This window comes from Molothrus aeneus, chromosome 17 (genome assembly GCF_037042795.1).
Source record: "Molothrus aeneus isolate 106 chromosome 17, BPBGC_Maene_1.0, whole genome shotgun sequence".
Taxonomy (NCBI): Eukaryota; Metazoa; Chordata; class Aves; order Passeriformes; family Icteridae; genus Molothrus; species Molothrus aeneus.
Genome location: NC_089662.1, coordinates 14,471,714 through 14,480,937, shown reverse-complemented (window position 1 = coordinate 14,480,937; position 9,224 = coordinate 14,471,714).

Sequence of the window (9,224 nt, the reverse complement as noted above, 5' to 3'; positions counted from 1 at the left end):
TTTGAGCGCTGTGAGCTCACTCTGCAGCAAACCTCAAAGCACCCAGCTGCTCTGCTCTGCTCTGCAGCCCTTGCTGTGTTTTCTAAAATCACTTGGGGCTCAGTCAAACCTTCCCAGCACAGCCCTCTGCTCATTATCATCCTACTTCTTAAACATTCCCTCCCTCCCGGCCCGGCCCTGCGCTATCTTCCCACACGGGACACACCTCACAACTCCCCAGATAGGAAAGCCAAGCAAACAATCCTCCTGCCGTGCCTGAGCTCCCAGGGTACAGCATGTGCAGCTCGGGGCTGACAGCTGACAGTGCTCACTCAGACACATCTGCTGATAAGGGTGAATGGGTTTGTGCATTTCCTCAAAAACTCCGCGTCCCATTAATCAGCACCTGAGAGGAACCGGTCTGGCAGTGATTCTGACACTGACTCCTCTCCTCGGCTTCTCCAAGAACATATTCCAGAGAGCCGTCGAGTTATCCCATCAAGATCACAGGAATGCTCTGCTTGGGTACCTTTGGTGCTGATCTGGCCTAACACAGAGTTCAGCTTTTCATTCTGCAGCACCTGCCATCAGAAGGGGCGGGGAGGTTGTAACACAGTTCAGGTGTGCGGTCTAATCTATAAAGGTCTCATGTATAAAATTAGTTCACAATTTTAACCACTGCAGAGCTCCAAAGCCAAAGCCAGAAGACTGTTTTTTCATTCATAATTAAAATAATCAGTGCAGTCCTTGATAAAGCAAGTTCACAAGTATTTACCTTTCAGTGTTCATTTTTCTCAGGACAAACCTCCATATGCAGAGTTCACCTCTGAATTCTACAGCAGCAGGAGGAAGTATAAGACAGGAATTGTTCCCTATCTCATTCATCATCTCATTATCAATGACATTTATATTTTTTAGTGGAGGTTGTTAAAGCAGGACATGTTAAATGCTTGGGCCATTTGCAGGACCTGCCCAGCTAATTTTTGCAGTTTGTTTGAGCACATAGGTATGTGAGGTTCATGTGGTGATAAGAAATGAATGTTACACTGAATGATCAAGGAAGGAAAGAATTCAACTTTGCGTGAGAGGAGGTGAAGCCGGGACACAGTGACAGAACCCAGGGTGGAGAAGCTGAGTTGCTCTGCTGGGTGTCCCTGGGCTCTGACTGGGTCCCTGCAGGACATGGGCACACTGGGATCCTTGGCTGTTCTGCTGCACAACTCCATGCCCCACAGAGACTCTAGGAAATGATATCCAATCCTGATGTGAAGGTGTCTGAGGAAGGCACATACAGAGTAATTTACCAATCAGAACAACCCAAACTCTGTCTCCTCAGCCTGAGCCCCCTTTACATCATTTCATTTCTGCAGAACCTTCCCTTGGTGTGGTACAAACTGATTGTTCCTCCTTACCCTGCAGTAGGAAAGGGAATGCTCCTGGACAGTGTAACTCAGGTCACTCAGCCCCTTCTGCAGTGAGTGCCAAGTGAAGTTTTATACCTGCCCCTGCAGGAGGCAGCTCTAGTGCTGATTACCTGACCTGCTGCACTGCTCAGGACTCAACTTCCAAACCACAGAGCATTCACCAAGCAGCCATCAGTGCAGACTGACACAAACACTCATTCTGAGCATGGCAGCCTCAGCTTCATGGGGCTTTTGCTAAATTTGTGAGAGGCATTTCAAAAACAGAAATAAGAAATAATGGTACATACACTCGTAAGGACTGTCTCACTGACAGTGAACAGCAAAAGGATAAATAATAACACGAGTATCTTTTACAAATACAAATAATGAGACAATGTAGAGTTAATGAATTCTCAGTCAGCTATCTCTCTTAAAACTTGTTGCAAAGACTTGAATTTCTTCTTTTCCCAGCTCTGCATTCTCTGAAGAATTTTATAATTTATTGTCTCAAGCCATATTTGGTATTTAGTGCCTCAAGAAGCTTGTGAAAAAAGATCTGTTTGTTACATGAAAATGAAAACATGTTGTGGTTTCACCTCAATTTCTTTCCTTCTCCCCTACTTCTAAAGAGAAGAGACAATTTTAAGAAGCAGGAAAAGTAAACAACTTGGATATAAAAAATATACAAACACAAATACAAACAAAAACAACTCATAAGTTAGGAAAAAACTGGAACTTGTGCCTGGGGTAAAGCATGTAAAAAGTGGTGATTTATTCAAGGGCAGAATTTTGGCATTTTCTTTAGCTTCAAGTAAATAAATAAGACAAAGCAAAGTCTTTTCATCTGATTGTTTTACAGTGCCTGGGGCTATGTACGTTGGACACTGTTTGCAACTGTTTTCATTTAGGGATGAGTGAAGTGGTTCAATTAAAACATGAGCAGCTCTGAACCTTTGCTATGAATAAATCAGAATATTTCTCGGAAGGTTCAAGGAAGTCCAGTTAATTGTCAGTATTTATCTCTTTGTAGTCATGTGTTGTGGCACTGTCTGGATTCAGAAGTGCCACCATGTAGTCCAGCCCTATTATCAGCTGACCAAAACAGACTGAATTGGTTGGGCCAGCAGCATGGAAATTTGGGGGAACTAACCCAAATAAAACACAAAGTTTTGAGGTCCACCCATTACAAAATTCCCACACCCCCTACTGCTCCCTTCACTTCTGTGGGAAAAAAGGAGCTGTGGAACCTGTGAGGAGAGGAGCCCTGGAGCATTGAAGTGGGAGGCTGGGTCTGCAGCACAGCCTCTGGAGGTGAGAGGTGTGAGAGGGGCATGAGGAGTGCTTGGAGGAGCCCATAAGGGAGAAGCATGAATCCTTTCAAAGAAACATGTAAATATGTCCAAGAATACAGGTATTTTTCTACAACGGGGTATTGTGCATCTCTTGCATGTCAAAATAGTTATAATTGTTATATTGCTTCCTACTGAGTGGAAGATTTAGAAGTGCACCTTTATATCCATGGAAGAGTAGCAGCAATTAGCAAAATTCAATTAGAAGTGTGAATTCTTTCTCAGTCTGGATTACAGTATCTTTAAATTATGGAACAGTAAAACATTTATTGTAATATCCTGAGTGCACAGATGTGCTCAATGCTGTTCTTTACTGTGTGCCATAAGAACTCTGAGTACTCCGAGACAGCCCTAAATTCATCAGTTCCTGGTTTTGCACATCAGAAGGGCCCAGCTGGCATGTTATGCCACAGCATCCATCCGTGTAGCTTCCATATGTGAATTCCCTTATCCCTTATAAATTCAAGGCTGTGCTCTGTTCTCCTGCCAAACCTAAGCAGTAGCTAACTTCTGAGGATGCTCTCAATGTTCCATTTACTCATTCTGTGCAAACAGCTGTTGAAGAGCTCCAGATAATGAAACTGAAGGCAAGCAGGTACAGTACTGTCACAGGAAGATTATTTCTTCCATGCAAGGCTGGGCATTAGAGAGGACATGGAACCTGACTGCAATGACTAAAACTTCATACAGACAATGATGGTGAAACCTTGTTGGAATTTTGATAATTTCGATCCCTCAGTTTTGCAAATGTACAGGTAACAGAAGTGTATTGTCATGCAGAGATAAGGATGTTATTTTAAAAAGAAATGCATTGTTACTACATTAGCTCACAGGAATGTTTACAATTTGGAATGTGTGCTCTGTTTCAGTTTCTGAGCACTAGACAGTAACTACTTCAGGCTCAGGCTTCTTCCACTTACTATATTTAGAATTTAGCAGTCACTTTGCACTGAATGACATCTTTCTTCCTTCATGCTTCTCCTGACTATTCCCAGTTCTGAACCTGAAGTTTATGACAACATTTTTCCTGAACTGCTGTCCACACTGTGAGTCCCCACTGAAGCTCCTTGCAGTGCTTTAAGGAGCACTGATAAATGGCCATTACCCAGCTGACTGAGCACTACAGAGGATTCCTGGCTCTGAAAGAGGCAGCTCCAGTGTGAGCTCAAAAATCCATTCATTCATTCCCTCCTTCCCAGCAGCATTCCTTGGCCTGGAGCCAGATGCCATTTGACGTCACGGCTCCAACCAGGAACATAATGTGCTGGCACTGGGACAGGAGCTCTACTATGGAAAAAAACAGCAACAAGTAGAAACTTATCACCATGCCTGGGAAGAGGGAGTTTAGAGAACGGGGCTGAGGGCAAATCAGCAGAAAATTCAATGAACTATGTCAGGTCCAATATTTGGCTTTTGCTTTTCTGCACAGCACCTTCTTAGGTTACTACTCCAAAGCACCAATCTTATTAACACAGACAGCCCACAGCAAAAAGATGTCCTAAAACACCTTATACTTTCCATTCTACTCTTTGCAGCCCTTGCTGAAGTGCTCCAAAAGGTCTGTTCTTTCTTGCTTTTTATTTCAAATTATTTGAAACACAATGATCCAAAGATTTATTTTTTGGTCTGCGATTGATTTGCATTTTAAAAAAATCTCTGTTCTGTTTATTTGAGTTAAATATTAAACAGGTCTTTAAGTAGAGACTCCGCAGTGTTAGTACACAAAACTCAGAAGGTGGTTTAAGGACAGAAAAACAATCTTGTAAGTCTCTGCATAACCATAATTGAGGTGCTGGGTAAAAAACAAAGACCACCAAGCTTCCAAACTAACTACTAAGCACAGAAGTAAAATAATAATAAATATTAAAAGGACTAGGAAGTATTTGAATAGCAACAAGTGCAATGGGTATTGCTGATATGAATTTAGAATGCCTGATTGACAACCACCAGAGTTCCATCACTGATACCCTGATACAGCTGTAGCATTGCAGCCACTGACTTATAGAAGTTTATAGGAGAAATTTCCTGAACTGTCTGTGAATGTTAGATAGTCTGTCATGGAATTAATTTTGGAAACAAACGTATTATGTCAGTAATTTAAAATGTAATTCTCAATAAAATCTTCTGGAGATGTCCATCACCTTCCTGACTGTTGGAGTTCTTGGGCTCTTCACAGAAAATGCTGAGTTTCAACTACTCTGGAGGTTGAGGCTGCTCAGCAGATGCCACCAGACGTGTCTCTGAATGTCAGTGCCTCTTCAAGGAGTCCTTCCTGCTCACTGCAGGCAGGAAGGACACGTTGGGAAATGAGCTGTGCACTTCCTGCCACAGTGTGAGCCTGAACTAGACTCGTGAATATCTCATTACATTCCAGAAGCCAATTTCAGCAATTCCTTCTGGCCCAGGTCATCAGACTCACAGCATCAGTAAGTGGAGTGTCCAAACCCCGTTTCAGCTGAATATACCCAGTCATCAGGGACATATGAAGCGAAAAAAGCTCACAAACATTACGTTTCACTGAAATCTGGAACTACTTAAGCTGAAATGAGCCAAATCTGGACAATAGCATCCCCACTCTTCACAGAAAAATGCCCTGCCCAAGCCCACATATCTGCTCCATGGAGAGTTTAACTGGGGTGCCAGTGTCTAATAAACCTCTCATGCCTTGCTTATCTCATTATCCCAGTACCTGCTAATCAGCAGGAGCAATACAGGCATAGTTAATAATGACTGATAAACCTGAGCCCTGCTGAAATACCATGGGCAGTGTCTCTAGTGAACTGCAAGCTACACCTACCCACATCTATACATGGATTAATGAAAGGGAATTTTTGTCATGTCACATTAGCATTAAAAGATTATCCTGGCTTCATGTTCATTTGAGTTAAAACCCCGACATGGGGAAAATATTACCTATCCATTTGACATTATTTCATAATGACTAAATTAGAAGTTATTTTCCTTTTCTAATCTCATAACATTTAAACCATAATTGTAACATTATTTTTCCATCCCTTTTGTGAGTTGTTCTTATTGAACAACTGCTCTTAGTTTGAGCAATAAAGAATACTTTCAAAGTAGCCACAGATTTATCTCTTAATTTGTAATGGATGCTCTGCTAGCTTCACATCTCACTGAGCCACTTCTCTTTGACCAAAGCTTCATTACTGAGCATTTACCACTCTTTGGTCAACATCAACTGCCCTGAGGCTCATACATTCATCCTTCTCCTATGCCTGGCTTTGCATTGATAAAAGCTGCTTCACAAAAGCAAAAAAATTAAAAAAAAAAAAAAAAATCTTACAATTATTCAATTCAACATTTTCCATACTTTTAAGCTCTAATGCAAAATTTTGATCTCATCTCAGCTGGATTTTGCCTGCCAACAGTTTGGATTTTCTCTAATCCCTAAAAAACTGCTGTATTGCAAAAACAATTGGTTGGATGCCTCTTGTGAAATCATTAATTTGACAAGTTCTGTGATATTTTTGAATAACTTATTTAATGGATTTCCTCATCTTCATTATTTCCTTGGGATCAATGGCTTATGTGCAGACTGTGCGAACCTAAACACAAACAAGCCCCAACCGTCTCATTGTCCCCACACACAATTTTGGTTTTGGGTGTGCAGAGCCCCACCTATTCCAAGCAGGGACACGGTGCCAGAACTCCAGGCCATGAGGTGGATCAGGCATCCCATGGCTCTGCTCATCTGGGCAGCACATGCAGGACAGGCAGGGCACAAACACTTCCCAAAGAGGAGGAGTGAAACCAAAATGTGCAGTGAGACTGAAAAAGGCTGAGACACACTGGATGCAACCACTGCCTGAAGCACCTGAGGCTGGCCAGCAATCATTATCTGAGAAATATCCTCAAGTATCAAAATCTGTTCCAAACTGGAACAAACTAAAGATCTTCCAAATCTTTTCCTAGAGGAGAACACGAGCACGTAACCCTTGTAACAGGCAGACAAATCTCAGAGAGCCAATTCTTTGAGAGCTTCTCTGAGGCACGGGAGGCACAAGGCAAAGCTGGGGCTGCCAGCACTGACCACTGCACCCCTCCACCTTCCAGAATGGGAGGGTCCCTCACATCCTCTTCCTTTGGCTACAAATTCCATCTGAGGCTCAGATGTCTTTTGTAAAAATTACATATCCACAAGGGCTTTCTCTTCCAGAAACAGCATTTTTAGACAAAGGATGCTTTCTAAAACATTCCCAAGCAGTGCTCAATCCCTGCTCTCCCAAGCTCAGCTACCTGTTTCTATTTCAGACAAGGAAAGAAAACCTTGAACCCCAGACTATGGGATTCACTGAAGTGTTACATGGTGGAATGAATTTCAGAGATGCTGCCTCACTGAAAAACTGCAATTTCCTGTGAAGACACCGCCTTTTCCTGCACTTCAAACTATGCTCTGGCAGCAGAGATTTTTCACTTCATAAAACAAGATGTTCTAGTTGAAAACATTGAAAATGCTTTGCTGTAGCAGAAATTAAGTCCCTTGTTTCAAGTTCTTTGTGGGAAAAAAAAAAACAACTACAACAACTAAAAAGCTAAAATTTCTCTGAAACCAACTGTAAAATAGTATAGAAATTATCCTGTTGGGAACAGATCCTCTGTGGATAAAGGTGGTTTCTGTTTTTTTAAGAACCTTAGTCCTTAAAATACATATTAGTTTTGGTTGCTACGCACACCTGCTCCCTGAGAGGTCACTGTGACCCACTCATATTGATCTACACGCAGATAGGAGTGAAATGTTGATATTTTGTAAGTGTTCCATGTTTTCACTGACAACATTTTTCATAGGAACCAGAATAAGTCAGTTTGGTTAAATTTTCTCCTGTTTTATCAGCAACAAAAGAGAGACTCATTCCTGTTAGAAGGGTTTTCTTTATAAAGAAAATCTTGTGATTCAATTCTTTATCAGGAGCACTCAGAGAGGATTCATATGTGGTGTGCCTGATGCCACAGACAGACAAAGGAACTGATCTTTAAAGACACTAAACTGGCACAATCATTCTTGGAGCTTTCTTTGGAACACAGTAGCTCTGAAAGCCAGTGGTGACAGGTTAGCAGAGAGCACAAGCCCTTACATTCAACAGACAAAGTGTTAATAGGCTGAAAGAGAACTTACAGGTGAAATACAACCATTTCCATTTCCATTTCCATTTCCATTTCCATTTCCATTCAGCGTTAAGGTAGCTGGATGTCTGGGCTGAGAACACCTGATCCAGGTGGGAGGGTAGAGGCACAGAGCAGATAACTCATCTCAACCATCAGTGCACACTGAGAAGGGGTTTGGTTAGGGGCTTTTTAGTACTTTAAAATATTAACAAAGACCTGAAAGCTCTGTTTCTGTTTCACACATTTGAGAAGGCATTTTCCAGGCTTTGCAGAACCAGATAACTGTCACTGAATAATGACACAGTTGTTCTCTAATTTATACTGACAGTTGTTTCACCTACCTGGCAGGTCAGAGAGAGCACCAGCAGCTCTCCACCACCACAATTATGGATTGTGCAATTTCGTTTGCATTTGAGAAAACAACGGATAGACCCAAGAGGATTTTGGAAGAGCCAACGTGGGTTAAACCATCCCCTCCCCAGTCCCACCACCCTGCCCATTCTCCACCCCAACGCCTCCTCCTGCACACGCACAACTTCTCCCTTCTGTTTATTTTTTGTTTTAAACACTCTAAGCAGAAATTGACTTTGGCTGCTTTTCCTGAACTCTGAAGTGTTTGAGCAGATAAGACTCAGATAACCCATCAGAAGAAAGTTTCATAGGTCCCTCTTCTCCTGGCAGGTGGTCACCAGGGCCAGCCATGCTCTGAGGTTTCTTTGCCCTGCAGAAGGACTTTTCTGTCTCATTTACTTTTCAAACTGGCCCAGACTTTTTTACTGTATCTCACTTGTAAAAAATGTTTCAGCTGAAAGATACTTGTTTATATACAGTGCAGGGGAAATACAATGTGTAAATCTCCCTGCTGCCATCCCAAATGCAGTGGTAGTTTCAGTTTTATTAAGCCCCTCGGACTCAGCAAAAAGGAGTTGATCTGAGCTCCTCTTTCATTATGGGGAATAAATAAAGAGAGACAAAGCTCTCAGGGTAAAAGCACTAAGATGTGCCTCCAGAAACAACTGCTCCTTAGAGGACAGTATAAAAATAGTCACACTTGTTTCAAGGAAATACTGGTTAAAATGGATAAGATCTTATTTTCCTATCACTATTTTTTCCACTTAAAGACTTACCTGAAATGAGAAGGCTTTTGTTCTCCTCCTAGACAAAAAGGAATTCAGGCTGTTCTTTCCACACAAGATATTTGTTGTAACTACGGTTTTACTTATGGCTGGCATGGATTTTGTCACAAAAATAATAATAATAATGATAATAATAATAATAATAATAATAATAATAATAATATAATTATTATTATTATTAGTAGTAGTAGTACAAATAACAACATTTTAGAACACTAGAAATATTGTTTATG